Genomic DNA, 16,568 nt, shown 5'->3' with positions numbered 1-16,568 from the left:
GCCCAGCATATCTTTTGTGCTTTCTCAGTAGTATGTTTATGCATCAAACTAACTTGGAATTTTGTGCTCAAAGTCACTAGAGAAATGTGCACTATTGCTGGCTTGTATTATTTTGTCAATCACAGTACTCTTAGATTGCTTTTACTGTTAACAATAAGTATATTTTAGTTTTACAATGCCCAGGGTATCTAAGAATCAAATATGCAGTCATAGTTCTAATTAAAAATATATCTTCTTTAAAATAGCATGAAATATTGAATGATTTTAAGATGTAGTGTGGTTGTAGTATCAGTGCACAGATTGCTTGTGATGATGATATTCACCTTACTGCTTGTGAAGGGACTCTTTGGACTACAGAAACTCCAAACAGATGCTTCTGACACTATCCAAATGATCCATGTTGCAGTTGCTATAATTCTGCAGTATGTTTTGGGTAGGTGTAACATCAAGTGTTCCTTTCAAAATCATGAGAATTTTAACTTTTCCCTGGTCTATTTAAGCAACTTACTTTTATTCTCTTATTACATGTCATATGTAATAATTCCTGTTACTCCTGCATCTTCCATTTTTAGAATATCACAAATGTTATCCTTCTCAGTTCAGGCATACATTAGCCTAAGCATAATCTTTCCTCATAAAGAAATTTTGAGGACCACTAACTCTTTCTTTTATTCTTCTCTACAGCTCCTTTTAGACATCACTGTTTCCTCTGACCTGTGAGATCTCAGTAGCAAAGATATAAGGAAACCAGTGGAACATACAGGGTTATTGATTTTTGAAACCAGTTTTGAAAATAATTCAAGAAACACATTGTAAGGTGTGTCTGGAACATGAGAGCTGACATGCAACACTCAGTGTCATGGTAAGACAGAAAGCAGAGTCACCTGAAACTGTGCTGAGGCAGCAAAACCTGCAGTGGATCATCTGGGATAGCAATGAGAAATTAGTTCTGTAAAATTTTAAGTTCCCTGTAGCAAAGCCATTCTTTGATGACTGACATCTTTGCTTCTATCAGGTTTAATAAGTAATCTGCTCAGACCACAAGGATCTGATGTCCTTCCTTCCTTTCATTCAGAGGACACAGTAAGTATTATTTGCCTGGCTTGCCACTTCTTTACCATAGTAAAGCTTGGGGGTTTAGACAGACACCCACACATACAAAACCTTCAATAGACAGTTCTTATCTTACATGCTGCATTCAGATCTAAGATAAGGCTTCAGATTCCAGTTATGAGAAAATTCAAAATGAAGACATGTCATCATAAATATTTTACAAAACTAAAGTAACATCTAGTGGAAAACCAACTATGCAATATGTTTCCCTCAGGACATTTCATCTGTGAGCTGTACATATAGAACCTTCTATTTCAATTCTCCTAAACAGAATGCATACAATAGTTTCTATAGAAAGAATAAATGCGATGACATTTTAAATTAATTGCATCACAAAAAGATTCAACGTAGATGTAATAGGCTTTGTGTTGTGTGAAACACAATTAAGTGCTTTCTGAATTGCACCTGTGTAAAAATATCTATTAATTATGTGCCTGATAAATGACAATAGAACTGTTTTATAAAATTAATTCTTATTTGGCTTAGATGTAATAACTGAAGAAAATATTTAACATTTTTCCTTTGAGGAGTTTGTAGGCTAAAAGGTTCACTGATATGGAAGGGAGTGAGTCAAGCCGTGTTCCAAATTAATTTTAGTCTTTTTTCTGGGAATATAATCAAACATTAGAGTAGTATAAAAGTGATAATAGTGTCCCATATAAACATTAAATAATTAATGTGCAGGTTATACATTCTTATAACTTCTGTCTACAAAATTTTCAAATCTGTGTGATCCTGCTGTTTAATAATGCAAAGGCATGCTAACAGCATGTTTCTACAGTAGGCATAAGAGTATGAGTACATAAGATATATGATGACATAAGAATCTATGTCACATGTATACCTGTCATAACTGTGGAAAGCTTTCTCAAATTGTTCTTGTGAATAGCAAAACTTTTTTTGAAGAAATATATGGTTTTTTGATAAATTGAATGTGTCTTTTTAAGTTGCTGCCACATGTCAATAATTCCTGACTCAGATACATACAGCTGCTGTCAGAAAAGAAAAGGAAATTTATTTTCCTACAAGGCTATCCGTGGAATCAGTCTCAAACAGATAAATATATCTCTAGGCATACCTGTGGTGTTGTACTTTCTCTCACCATCCCACCTTCCATAATCACCAGTGGGGATGGTGACTGTTGTTCCCAGCTTACTCTGGATTTTGAGGGATGGATGGCAAAATGGTAGCCAAAGGCTGTCTGGAATGCTGACCTGAATGCCTTGCTGGTATGCAAAAATGAGTATGATCTTTCTTTGCAAGTAGGAGACAGCCTGTTGAGCTGTCCTGTACATCAGCAGGCTGCACACCAGGATCTCTCTTGAGTAGTGGCACCTCCCAAGGTCACTGCTTGAGGCTGAGATTCCTTGCCATAACAAATTGTCAGATTGATAGCATAATAAATTTGAAATCATACCTAGGTGATATAAAGGATTTTCTGTACACATTTATTATCCATACATAAAACTGTTGGACAAGTTTGGGACTGGATCCTAGGACTGGATCTAGCTGTACCTAGACTCCTGTCTGAGAAGTTTAGAAAGCAAGGGAAAATCTTTCTGAACCTTGTGACTCAGTGGGAGGGTCTTCCTGACAGTGTTATCTGACTTTGATCTCTATGCAGTAAATAATTAAGTGTACCTTGCCTTCAAATCTTTGCTGTCAAATCTTGTTGAACAACTGTTGGATATGAATAAGAAACTTTCTTGCTTCTCTTGTGCAACTGCGGTATCACTCCATTCAACAAGATCATAAGAGGCAGCATAGGCATCTACCTTGGTACATGCAAAAGAAATTCTATATGTGCCTGATGAAAGGAAGTCTGCAAAGCAACAGTCCCATTTTTTTCAATAGCAGGAAATTATAAAGAAAAGAGAAAAAAAGAAGTATTAGCTTCTTAGAACATTGCATTAAGCCTGTGTGGGTTTGTTAGATAGTGTTAAAATTCCACAATATCCTTAGTGGAAATCCTACTGTACTTCATCCTATACAAAAAAAGGTGCAAGAAAGCAACTTTTCAACGACTACCCTACAACCTAACATGTGTTATTGAGTAGTTTTCACACCTCACAGTTCATCTTTAGGCAGCGATATTGGTGGAGTTTTGCATTAACTAACTGTTTATAATTAATCAAACACATGGTCTGTATCTGACCAGAGATGCTGTAGGTTGTCCCATCCCCAGAAGTGCTCAAGGCCAGGTTGGACAAAGCTCTGAGCAACCTTGCCCAGTGGAAGGTGTCCTTGCTCATGGCAGAGCTGGTTGGAACTGGATGATTGTAAAGGTTCCTTCCAAACCAGATTCTATCTTTTATGTCACCTACCATGTGTGTCTGTATGCATTTCCCTGTGCAAGTGCAGGAAGAGTATTGGATCTATTTTAGGACATTTGAAGTATTTCAGTTAACAATTTTGACATAACTTCAATGTTGCTGTAATTTTTGCTGTTATTACCTATGAATCCTTTGGAAATGTTTCTAGATGGATGGACTACTCTTCTGTCAGTGACTGACTTGCAAAGAGAAGTATCATTTCTCCATGAAGTTTCCCAATTTTGTGACACAAAGAAGCTCTAAGAAAAAAATGGGTTTTGAGACAAGCAAGAAGCCATGGAGAATCAAGATGCAAAATTCTTCACACTTCTCGATTGTGAAAACCAGTAATTTTTGAAAGAACACACCTGACTTTTCTCATACAAAAGGCAAAAGACTCAGATTTTTTCACATGCTGAGTATTCAGGAGATGACATGGTTTCTGAAAGAAACAGCTTTAAGTATTAGTAAACAGTCCCTAAACTGCTAGAAAATGCTGCTTCATTTCTGGAGTGCTGAAACATTCTACAAATGTTGCATGGAGAATTTCAACCAAGATTCTTTCTACACTTGATCAAGGTATTAAATTTTGAATTGTCCAGTAATTGTGACTTTGAAGGTGATGTGAAGTATCTGAACTGCTGGCCTACTTATCACACACCAATATTTGCAGAATAAAAAATAGTCTCTTTACAGTCTAGAGGAATCCACCAACTTTATGTGCTGTATATAAATTGTATCTTCTTTCTCTGGCATATGAATAAGAAAAGATACTTACAGCAGTTTAAGAAACCAGTTGAGAGCTGAAGAAGCAAATTATGTTGAGGTGTTCTGAACATATCCTAAGGAAATCTTAGATGCCAAGAGGCAGGGTGGTCAGCACATTTCTGTGAGGCTTCCCATGAGTCATGTAAACACCTGTATGGGTAATTTACATCACAAGAAAAATATAAAGAACATTCCCTGCTTTGTGACCTGGAGAATTGGATGTGACAGTTCCCATTACTGTGCTATGCTGACAGAAACTATACAAAGAATTTGAGGAATGAAGCCTCACATAACTTAACCTCTCTTTTTTAACACACAAAGTTTGGAGTGAAAATTACCTTTTTTTCTTTTCTGCAACTACCTTACTTTGACCATTACACTCCAGCCCTCTTTTCTTCCACATGCTTTGGATTTTTGCTGTGGTTCATATGTACGAAACCCCAAAGACTGTCCTGGGTGTGGGATTGCTATATTGCATTCCAAATCACTAAAGAAATGTGGACTATTGCCAAAGTAATAACCCAAAAACAATGCTGGACCATATTGAAACTGCTTCAGTCTGCAAAGCTTGATTAAAGGAGACAGGGCAAAGGTCCCTAAGTGTGCTGTTTCAAATAGTTTTTACCATGATTTTTTGTATTTAGGCTGGCCTTGAAAAGAAAATTCTCAGCAGATTCAAAACAAGCCTCATTAACTGTGAGGCTATAACATCTGAGGCAGATTAGCTTTTGGGTTGTTTTAAATAGTTCTGATCAAGATTAACTGGGAGCCTGCAATTTAAATCTCTTAGTTCAACCTCTGGAAAATCATTCTCAATGCAAACGCTGCTCCATATTTGAGAAGAGAGGAAGAACCCATGAAAATCTGTTACAACCTTGTGAAAATCTCTGTACCAAACTAGTGCATTTTGCCCTCACTGTTTATTTCAGAGAACACCAGGGTAACACCAATGTAGCTATGCTTTTTCTTCAACACAAGTTACATATTTTACTTGTATATAACATTAAATTGACCGTACCACTTCTGTGAGTAATTCAGTGTGTCTGTTTGAATATTCAAAATTATAATATTTTTAATAATATTTCTATGAATCTAAGCATTTGCAGGAATATTGCAATTTGGTCTGAAGGTTTCAGTGTAACTGGAGTCCCATTCCCTTAAGAACTAGGTTAAAAATATGGGAAGAAATAGCCCGGGCAAATTCTATGAGTAATTGAGAATTAGAAGAGGAAACTCTTTAACATACATACAAATTCGAAACTTCAGCAGAATAATGACTTTAAAAGTTTTAGAAATGGTCAGCTCAACCTGACCAATTACCCTGCTCTGACTAATGCCCCTGGAGCTGCTACTGAGGCCAAGAACACAAACTGGTAAGATATATCCGGCCTATTCCTTTTATTCAGTCATTTCACTAATTGACCTTGTTCTTTTCTGAACTCAACAATATTCTCTGCTTCCACAAGTGTATGTGCTGGAAAATTCCATCAGTGTACATGATTAGCCACCGTGATAAAAGGCTGTAATTAGAGATGGATGGATGGATGGATGGATGGATGGATGGATGGATGGATGGATGGATGGATGGATGAATGACAAAAGATAGAAATATACTTTCTACCTGTTACTACATTTTATCTATTTGAAATAAATCTTCATCAGGTGTCTTTTAATTGTAGGATGGTGGCACTTGGTCTATCCACTCTGTATTCAACACAGCAACCCTTCGTGACTGTGAACTAATTCCTTGCCCTATGGTCTCCAGACTTTTGAAGGATCCCAGGATTTTTAGGCTCACTTCGTAAGACACCTGCTTCGTTCTGTTCTCTTGGTTATTTTCATTTCCATTATCTGTAGTCTCTGATCCCACTAGAATTGAATGCAGCATTAATAGCATAGCCACGTTAAGAATTTATATGGAGGTAAAAATACATTTTCCACCTCCTTAATATATGATGATATACATTATTTTTTAACCATTACTGTCCATTGAGCCAATAGTTTTTATCACATGTCAAGGGCAGTTAAAAAAAGCTTCTAACCTATAACTCTCAATTTGAAGACTAGCACCAGGGAGTTGCATTTATCAGTGGTAAATATATTCATTGGATTCTGTATCTACATCCTTTTTCGTAAGATACACTAAACCAGTCTATAATAATTATACAATTTGTATGATGAACAAGATAATCTAAGTTTCCTTCAAGAATCTTTCCTTCATGGGAAAACACATATTTCCTTTTTACTTATGGCTAAGTGTTCCTAGTTGTGTCCATTTAGGATTAACAACACCTGCCATTATGTGAGAGTTGAGCTGAAGAATATTTGACAATATTTGTCAGATATTGTCAAATATTGTGGATCAATATTTGACAATTCAGGAAAATACTCAACCACAGAAAATGCTGGAGCACAGGAATGCCAAAAAGGAGTTAACTACAATGTAAAACTTCCCTGCTTCTAATATCAGAAAGAATTCTGAACTTCTGTGCCTATTGCCAGAGCATTGGGACCAAGAATGTAAAATAAAAGACATTTGGAAACAACTGGGATCAGAAAATTACAAAACTATATCTGTCACTGAGTTTTACAGCACCAAAGGTGGACTTGACTTTTACTTCTGTAAAGGGTGTATGTTCAAAATATTTTTCACATCTCATTATCCATCTTTTTGTTTAAAATGTAAAGGACTTCACCACCAACAAAAGCTTCTGTTGCTATCTGGTAAGCACATCTAATCAGTTTAATGAACTTCTGCTAGATCTGAGAAAATACCTTTTATATATATTTTAGCCCTTAGATAAAACTCATTCTATTCTCTGCAGTGAACTGTCTGGTCTTGTAACCATCATCATCTTCAAAAATCCCATATAATGTGAAAAATTTTGAATTAGATTCACTGCCTGAAGCCATTATAATAATAAAATCCTATTTCTCTGTTTTGAAGGCAAGCATCTATATTTCTCCTAGGTAAAGGCATTGAAATTCAATGAAGAGACAGGTAATAAATGAGAGAATTTTCTAAGGTAATAACTACAATTCTCTTTAAAGGTCATCGATAGATGAGAAATTATTATACACCATTAATGTTACTTGTAATGTTCTGATTGGGTTCCACTGCAGGTGAAAAGGAAACTTCAGTTGCCACTCATTCTTTTATTAAAGAGAAAACAAATTACCACAAGACTAAGCATTAACAGTGAAAAATGCTCTCTGTTGTGCTGGAGTCTTTTAAAATAAAAGGCAACTACGGACCCAGTAAGTATTTTGTTTTCAAATTTCAGAACTAGACTCTAATTTGGTTGATTGTTCATTCATGTGAAGCAGTAAAAAAGAAACCAGCTCAGAAAAGAGCCCTGATTCTGAAAATGTGCTCATACAAACTGTACTCCTAAACTCTGCTGTCTCACAACAAGGTTGTAAGATCAAGAAATAAGGAGCAGCAGGAAGAAAGTTATGTCTCTGCATAGAAGGGGATATATCTATGCTAAAAGGTACACAAAAATCACAAACATATAACAACCTTAATAATGTTGCTTTATTTTGCTGTGGCAGCCTTTCTTTATTTACTAATTTACAAATATTTGCATACATTATTAATGAAGCTAGATAAAATGACAAGTGTCATATGGCCAAAGCTATTCTGTGCTCTATTAGATCTATGACTACAACAGAAAATTAATCTCTTTCAGGTCCTTTTTTCATTACTGAGACATCACTTTTTCTTCAAAAACTGAAAGACATCTAAAGGTTGTTCAAGACATATGGGAATTTTCAAGCTTCTTAAGTTTACAATCTTAAATTAGAAAGAATTAGATGTCTCTGGAGAGCATTTTACATCACCCATGTGTTGTAATATTCAAAATTTTAATATATTTAATAATATTGGGCTGGTAACACACACCTACATGTGTGTTACCAGCCCAAGGATATGATATGGTGTCACTTAGAATGGCATTCTAGAGCTAGATGCAAAGACTGCCCAAACCACTGGTGTTTTCTTTTTGTTTAACAAAGGTGTTTCTTTTTGTTTGTTTGATGTTGTTGCTTGTTTTGTAAGATGTTGATGTATTTTTTTTCATTAACTTAGCCCAATTTTGAAATCATTATATTTCAATGGAAAAGGAATATAAAGTGACTTAGGAATAAGATCTACTTAAACTTCGTGGAACTTTACAAGTCCCATGAAGACTTCAGGTAATGAGTTATGATCAGGTACTATTTGTACTACTACTGGTAGCAAATACCTTAGACCAAAATAAAGGCATTCTTGGAGGCACAAAGATAAGGAGGATGGAATATATTTCTAATGAATTGCTAAGACTGTATGAAAGACAAAGAAAACCTAGACCAGCTTCAGGATCTTTTCCATATCTGAACATGTATACATACACTATATTTCATAGTATTAATATGAATTATATGAATACTGCACATCTTCATTTCTTTATCTATTTTGCCCACTGTAAGGCTCCTTGCTTTTTCCCCCATCAAACATACATTTATTGAATTATTTACACACAAACTGAGTGATATTCACATGCATACATGATGTGTGGGGGGAAATTCAGGCCTTGGCAGTTGGAATGTATGTTTGAAATAAGAAAACAGTGCAACAAAAGGCAAAAACATCAACCCTGTGGTGAACACAAATCCATAACACAGCTCCATACCAGCCACTGTGAGGAAAACTAACTCTACCCCAGTCCAAATTAGCACACCGTTTTTCTTTAATAAAGTTTCTCTGATTGTTTCACCATTTTTTATACCTTACCTTAAGTGATTGTCAGTTTTAAGCAAAAATATAAAACTGCTTATTGTGACATTTGGCTAATTAGTGCCTTCAGGGGCTCACTGCACTTAATACAGCAAGAGAAGAACTGGTGCCATTTTCATTTTATGTTCCAGGTTCAGACAGACCTCAAGAACATTTGGTACTTCATAATCCAGCAGGCTCTACAACCTCAATGATAAACTGCCACTTAGGTAGGGAAGAGTTTAGTGCAGGTATCTAAATGTGAGGAGTAAAGGTCCTTTTCTTTATATATGGCATTTGTAGGTCAACAGTCTTCACTTCCCAAAATGAATGATAATTCCTTGCCATTACTCTATCTAGATGACCTTTGTCTATACAACCCACTCACACATATTTTGTTTTCACTTTTTAAAGAATGTATATGTTAATGCAGAGAGATCATTGCCTTTTCTCCCACCATTTTCACCATCAGATTGGTGCCGAGTAACATTACATCACATGAATTACTAAGTCTTGGTCCAGTTTGAAAAGGCAACATGTCCCAGCAAGCCAGTGAAGACAGAAAACATTTCTTCCTATTATTTTTACCTGTCTTGGAACACTGATGAAACTAACATGACCCTGTGATGTCAACCTGGCACCTGACGTTTCACAGAATATCCTTGAAATGCTTTTTCATTTAAGAAAAGGTATTTCAGATTTCTTTGTGAGTGGAAAGACATGGTCTTTTGGTTTTATGTATTTTTCATTTTTTTTTATCCAATTTGACATCTGCATGACAGAAAATCTCTTCTTACTTCTAGATACATGAAGCTTGGTGTTATCTGCACCTGACTTCTGCACATAGCAGGAGATCCAATTATCTGAAATGGTATCTCAGCAGGAAAGATGGACTAGGATAGGTTTAAGATGTCCAAGGCTTTGAAAAGGCCTTGAATGCCTTATGTAATTTAAATATCCCTGCAGCACTTATATTACAGTCTTTTAGAGTCCCTTGTCACTAAATACATTTAACCTACTGGAAAGCTGTCAGGCATAAGGAAACTATTCTGCCTAGGAACTAGGAATGCAAATTGTACCCCTGAAGAAGTTCAAGGAATCACAGTTCCTTGCACAATAGTTCTCAATTCTGTGTTTCGCAGCCTTGATAGAGTCCCATTTAAAATTATGCTGCTGCTGCTTCCATGACATCTCTCTAAAACAAAACAGCTTTTTGCATCCTTAAAGTAAACTTTAAATAAAAAAATCAACTCTGTTGCTCCTTTTCAGAAATATATAAACTCCTTGGATTCCAGCTCTGAGTTGAAAATGAGTCTAACATACTTCTAGCATATTTAAGCTACTGCTTGAAATATTTAATACCCAGGAGGATTATTTTTTTCTTCTCCATAGAATATTGCAGACTAAAATCTGTCAATATGTCAAAATTTGTACCCTGCGGCAGATGTTCAGCTGTGCAAGAGAATTTTTTCTTTTCCTGTTATATAAGAAGAAAATTGTATGTATAGAAACGATGTGGTCAGAATTGAAACAGTCACAATGACATTATATGCATGTCAAATTATTTTAAGTCTAACATGTTTATGTACCATCTGTATGAGCTAGTTTATAAAGCATACTCTGTGTATGCCCACTCTGCAAGGAACATGAAAAACATCTTTATTTTCTTGCAACTTCACTAATGTGACTTTAGTAACACTGCATTTCATTGTTTGGATGCATTTTCATCCCTCATTCTTTTTCTGTATTTAAGGGTTTTTTGGTTTTGTTTTGTTTCTAGTATCATTGGAAGGAGAGAAAAGAAGCACATTATACATTAGCTGTTCTATGAGATTAGTCCAAATGGAAAGCATGACCTAAATATGCTTTGTAAATAAGACAATGCATTTCTTAACATTCAGTATGTTAAACAGTTTAGACAAGATTGGAACATTCACCATAATCTCCAAATTAACCCTACTGTTATGCTAGAAGGGTGGTAAAGGTGAACCTAATTCTGTCTTATTTGAAAGAACTTTTAATACATAACTTCAGATACTATTACCGTCAGTAGGGAAGTTTGCTTGTATGTCAATACCCCCTTGCATAGATATAATCTATACAATGGTGAAAGTGAAAACTTTCTATCCCAGTGTCCTTCTCCCATGTTTGCATGATGTGGCTGCAGGCATACTTCCTTTTCTGAGTATTGCTGTGCCAGCTGGAATGTTATATATTTTCCTTCACCCCAAGTTCTTCATCACTCTCTGTAAACGGGCTCTGTCCTTCAGGCACAGTCACTCAAGTTAGCCCAAAGCCCTTTCATATGGTGTTTATCCTACCCTGTCTGACTGCCTGAAATACTAATTTTATTTCTTTCTTCTTTAGTAGAACTGGGATCAATCACTGTATGTGATGCAACTGTTTGCAGAGGGAATCTCTATCTAACAGAGATAGCAGTAAAATAGCCACTTCAGGATTTGTAAATATGTCCTCTATTAAATAAAAATCTCTGTTCTTTGTTATTGTTATTACACATATTACAGTTGTGCTAGAGAATTTTTCTTTTAATTACAACTCTTACTTTCTGTTTCTAAGAGAAGATCTGCTAAAGTATCATGAATACTTTTATTCTAGAAATAGGAAAAAAAGACATAGCTCTTGGTTATTAAATCGGTCATAATTTCAATCACTTGGTGAAAAAATTAATGTTTTCAAAATATTGTGTTGTTGATTAGGAAAAAAGAATGCTTTTCATATTTTTTTTTGCAGGATCTAGTAAGTCTCATTTCATTGGGGCACTCCATTTTTGCATCTGGAATCTCAAGATCCTGTGCTCTGAGGACATGGAGGGGAAAAACAGCTTTTGAAGAGTAAACTGATCTGAGATGGAGAACAATGGCAAACATGAAGAGCCACATAATTGCATAGTCACTTATCTTAGAATCAAAGATGCTAATGAGAGGCTTTCACATAACTGAAATCTAAGGAAGGGATGCCAGCAGTTTTTTGTACTTATTCTGTCTGAATTGGAAGATTCCTTTTGGGCCAGAGCTGATGTCATTAACATTATACGTCCTAAAGAAGGGCACAGAATTTCAGTATTAATTAGTGTGTCATTGATCCAAGTGTTTAATTTCTAGATGTAGTTGAAAGATAATATATTTAAAAAGTTGGGGGGGGGGTTTACTTTTAATATGCATTTTTTCTGGCATTGGCAACTACATTGATTAGCTCAAACTAAAGGCTTAAAAACATCCTTTCCCATGAGGATAATTGAAAAGTCTAGCAACTTACTCTGCAGATGGTGCAGACAGAGACAATAAGCCATTTTAAATATTCCAGCATGCATGGTAAATTACTCATAAACATTTTTAGCATCCAAATTCATAAACATTTTATACATGAAAATTAAAAACTCTGAGAAAGCAGGCCCATGTTGGGCAATATGGCAGACGTGGCTAAGAAGTGAAATGGATGGTTATGTGTAAGAGTAACACGACAAGTTGAGAATAGTCAGTGCAAACACTGGACTGAATATTATCGGACAAATGCATTATTCAGCAACTATTTCAAAGCCATCACCCTGACCATCTGGATGTTAGAACACAGAGGTGAAAGCAGAATAAGTATATTACTATCCAAGGGCTTTTCTAAACACAAATTCCAGAATGCATTTTCAAATTTTTTTAACTGAAATCTCTCTATTCAAAAGAAAAAACAAACAAGTAATCTTTTTCTAGGAAGAATGAAGCAATTGTTCATTGCTTCACTGTGAAAATAAAAATTCCCTTTGAATTATCTTCCATATTGTCAAGTTCTCTGGACTTATCCCTTATCCACAACAAAATAAGAAATTTTCAGGCTTTCTTCTTCTGAATTGTCAAAAATAATGGAAGCTCTTGAGTTAGGTAAGTTCTCTTTGATTTTAATTTTGCCTGCTAGGGTACCATCTGCACTGGGTGAATAACACAATTTTCTATCAAGGTTGTATTGCATGCAATTGCCAATGTATGTTAGAGCTCTGCAGGGTGAGTTTCACTATCAAAAAGGATCTTACTGCTCTGTACTGGTGCAGAAATCATTTTCATTTTACTGCAGTCACATTCTTGCTGTGCACTTTACCTCCACAAACCTATACCAATGCCAAAAAAGAGAAAATAATTTGGTTCATCACCCCACCATTCCAAGACCACACTTGACCCTATCAGTCACAAAGACTGTGAGACACAGGTGACAACACTACATCAACTTGCCTAATGACCATTTGCTTAACATGGTTAAAATACCAGCCAGGGAATTTATTCTGACCTTGGTTGTAGCCACGCCAAAGACTATTACTGCAATACTTTTTTTTCAGATCATGTGATTGTGGCTTTTTTTGCAAAGCCATAAATTTGGATTTCCATCTTAAACAGTAGAGAGCTCTAAATGTCTTCTTCACCAAATAATTTCATTAACAATCCGCCTCTCACTGAAGAGTGTGTGTCAATTTCTGCCACTAGAGGCAGATAACTATAAAACCAAATATTTTCCAAAACTTAGATCTCTGATCTCCAAGGCACAAAAATATTTAAAATTTTCTTCTACTTACTCTATTAAAATTATGTACCTTTCAATTTAAATTACATTAATTATAAACTTCAACACTGAAAAAAAAACAAAAACAAAAAAACTATCTGCTACCTGTAGAGAAAAGAAACCATAATGATTTAGAGTTTACTAGAGTCTGAGTAATAATGATTTCAAGATTGTATAATGACAGATCAGCAGAAAAAGAAAAAGGATTGTTAAATGTCAGACAGATGAAATCACCTTATTCTCAAGATTTGTTGAAATCATGTTAACAACAGGCATTTGTTTAAATAGCTTGAAAAGAGTTATAATATTGATTTGTCTTTATTGGTACATATTTTGAGATTAACTCTTGTCTGGATTTCTCTGAATTGTCATAATTTTAAAATGGACCACAATGGGAAGAGAAATGTGGCAGCTAATTAAATGGCATTTATTCCAAATAGAAGTTGGCCCAGGAAGAGTGCATACCCTTAAAGCAGAGGGTGTTTAACAACTGCACCTGTTTTTATCTCAGGGAAATGATACACTGTCTGAACAGTACCAACACTGGTGAGAAAGTAAGGTCATCTGGAGTTTAGTCTTGTCTGTATTGCTTAAAATTCAACTGCAACATTTGTGCATTATAAGGATTTCCTGACTCATATAAAATCAATCTAGTGAAAATACTGTTTTAAATTCCATGCTTTAAACACAGATTCAGAAAAAAAAATAGCCTATACTACTAGAGCAAAACTCTAGTTCATTCCCCCTTCATTCAGAAACATAGATTGGAAGAGACTGAAGCTGGACTGTTTGTGACACTGCCACAATCCTTTAGTTTAAATTCTTTCTTGCTCCCTCATTTTTCCTGAAAAAAGGTAGCTATAATTATATACACAAAGCCTTACCAGAGTCTTGTAAAAAATTCGTAGTACACTGTTCTGTGCCAGACACATTGTTTCTGATACTCCCAAGTACAAAATAAATCTTTTCCTACGGCCACATCATGCTGGTTGCTCAGGGACATTTTGTGACTGATTCATATACCCACATCTTTCTTTCCCTCTGATCAGCTCCCAGGTTATAGCAGATATTGCTTTCCTCCTCAGTATATGATCTTCCACATTCATACTATTATATTTGATCCCATTTGCACTACTGAACTTCTTAAGATCATAGAATTCTTCTTTTTCATCTCATATGTTACCATTAGCTGATCTTCATCCTCACTGCAACACTGTCCTTGTATTTGGCAGTAGATTTCTCACAAGACAGCTCCTTTTTGACAGGAAAGAAAAAGGAGAGGGTACAAGGAGCAATACAAGGGGGATGGTTCCACTTTCTTTCTTTCGTCCCTGTGAAATTCCTACTGGTCCTGTGCTGCTGAGATCCTTCAAGGCTATGCCCGCATGGCCTGCTGCACCTCACACTTGGCTGCTGCTGGGAAGAACTGGCCTAAGCCAAGGACCTTGCTATATGCTCTCCCTGTCACTCAGAGCAAGCACTGAGGGAGGTTTATCAGCTCCAGCAAAACTCCCCATGTTTCTTTTAGGAAAACCCTTACCCTCTTCTGTTTGGTTACACAGAAATGAAAGGGAGGACTGAGGGCAAGGAAATCCCATGATATTTGACTGCACGGACCCGAATACAGAGTAATTTCCTTAACTTAAACTTTTGTCAATCACAAACACAATAACTGGGTTTATAAAGACAGAGCAATATTTCTTCCTGGGACTGGAAGGATATGATAATGAAAAGAGAAACTTCTGGTTTAAGCCATCTAGAAGTATGGTTTTGAGGAATATGAAGACCTATTTTTACTGTTCATAAAATATCTTGGTAAATATTAAAAGATGTAAAGTCTGTTTTGTGAAAATGGCTGTCAGAAGTTCTGCTTGTGAAAGTATTCAGTTGTTCATGATTTTTAAAAACCTCATTTTTCACTGTGAGATACAAATATTTATCCATGTTTTCTAAGCTTTGTCAGATCACTCTTGCACTGACTAAGCAATGGTTCACATCCAAAATATAAGCTCTTAAGGATAATTTTAGATTTCTTTTTTACATCAACACTGCAATGTCTATGGGTTCTCTACTGACACAAAGAATGTCCTGCAATCTTGTACCCCAAGAAAATCTAATGTATTCCCAATGCATCTTCCCTTTCACCCTGCCATATACACAAGGTACATATTCATTGCATCTATGGCATATTTATATAACTGTGTATGGCATGCAGATGTTTTTGACAAGCTATATATGTATATATATGTGCACATGCATATATATACCTAGTGCTGTCTCTCATACACTCAGTCTGTGCTTGCATGCTCTTGGGAACAGGCAAAGAAAAAAAAAAAAAGAGGAAAATCTTGGACATGGCAGGAAGTTCCATGGTATATTCCATATGTTATTGTGGTAGTTTGTTATCATAATTGTCCCTGTGGACATTTAAAAGAATTTTGTGCCTGTTTTATGAGTTTATCTTTGCCAGCAGCCCAGTGATCTATTAAATTCACCTCTATCTCTTCAATTTATTAACTGTTTCAAACAACTCTGCATGATATCTGAGTCATGCTTTTCCTTAGAGGAGAAGGATTGGCATGATTGTATCAGGTTATGCTTACTTACCTTACTCTTTAATTAGGATTTTCAGGGCATTCCCCTGAGCAAAATTACAATTTGCCAAGGTGTAATTTGCAGGATTTTCCCTGGGTCCTGTTTCAATCAGAGGAAGCAAATAAGTGACTTTCCTATTTCAAGCACAGTTACCATTTTAAGGATAAATTTCTTTTCATTAACTCTGCTACTTCACACTTACTTCAGGCCTCTCAAATGAATATTCTGCTGTCCTAGTTGCTGAGTTGCTCCATAACTTCCTCCTCTGAGACTTCAATCTCTGTCAAGACCATGCTGTTATTTCCATTTAAAAAGTGTCCTTGGAATAAGAATTTCCCCAATGGCTTCTACAACAGGGACTGAAAGAAATTTTTCCATCGGCTGCTGAGATACTTCACTAACTTTTTTTAATTGCTCACCATGTCACGATTCCTCTTGGTGATCTAGGGTGTCTTCAGCCACGC

At 35.7% G+C, this 16,568-nt stretch overlaps 1 long non-coding RNA gene across 1 annotated transcript; it reads left to right on the top strand.

Moving 5' to 3' along the window:
* The first annotated feature begins 583 nt into the window (after nt 1-583).
* On the top strand, nt 584-12,734 carry LOC140684272 (uncharacterized). Its single transcript, XR_012056298.1, has 4 exons — nt 584-1,083; nt 3,595-4,004; nt 5,873-5,994; nt 11,701-12,734. It is a non-coding gene; the product is annotated as an uncharacterized lncRNA (long non-coding RNA).
* Nucleotides 12,735-16,568: the final 3,834 nt, after the last annotated feature.

This window comes from Taeniopygia guttata, chromosome 5 (genome assembly GCF_048771995.1).
Source record: "Taeniopygia guttata chromosome 5, bTaeGut7.mat, whole genome shotgun sequence".
NCBI classification, from domain to species: Eukaryota; Metazoa; Chordata; class Aves; order Passeriformes; family Estrildidae; genus Taeniopygia; species Taeniopygia guttata.
Note: the sequence above shows the minus strand (reverse complement) of the source record. Positions and strands in the feature narration are given on the sequence as shown.